Below are 881 nucleotides of genomic sequence, written 5' to 3' on the forward strand. Positions count from 1 at the left end.
GGTGAAAGCTGCACACATATAAAGATTCCAATTCTATCAAGGACCGGTTCTGGGCTGTTAGCCGCCTGCCCACTATATATTTCGATTACGTGAATAACGAGTAGATTTATAACTTAACCCAACCGATAAGAATTTCCTGGTATGCTTTTACGATAGTTCTGTATAGTTGACAGGAGTTAAAAAAAGCCATTAAAATATTTGATATATTTATTCTGCTCTCTGATTTCATATTACTCACGGATTTCGATGTTAAACCAGTGATATTACGATTTCGTACATCCCATCTTTAAGGGCATGTGGAAAAAAACGTGTACAATTCTTGTATAATGTTAAAAAATTAATCGTTACTTCGACAGCGTCATTTACAACTAAATTTAATGAATGAGAGAGATGCACGAGATACAGAAAAGACTCTAGAATTTATTTTCCTTAAATTTACGATTTATGTATTCGTTTGTCATAAAAATTGTCTTTCCAATTTTTTCCCGAGACTACAAATATTCGAGTACAAAGTAACCGGTTTCGACTTATTTATACTTAAGAAGTAGTTAAATAATTAAGCGATTAGGGAATTGGGGACATAAACAAAACCCTGACGAAAGAGCCGGAATATTACAAACGACAGACAATCTATTAAGTTTAACATATTTAGACTTTTACAGCTATGGGGAGAAACGTTTAAAATTTACAAGAACCCTGTCGCGTCTTTTGACATTTGACATTGACCGGTATCCGCACTTTAGGGATTTGGCAGCCCGCGTGCATGTACGCACCGCACACCTAGCAGGACCGTCTTTGATTTCACTTGTAGGGAGCTATTTGACTAAGTGGTTACGATTTAAAGAGTAAAGAATATTTTATGTTACCTTTATGTACGTTTC

Source organism: Centruroides sculpturatus, unplaced genomic scaffold (genome assembly GCF_000671375.1).
Source record: "Centruroides sculpturatus isolate CEXI.00-Female unplaced genomic scaffold, Cexi_2.0 scaffold1138, whole genome shotgun sequence".
Taxonomy (NCBI): domain Eukaryota; kingdom Metazoa; phylum Arthropoda; class Arachnida; order Scorpiones; family Buthidae; genus Centruroides; species Centruroides sculpturatus.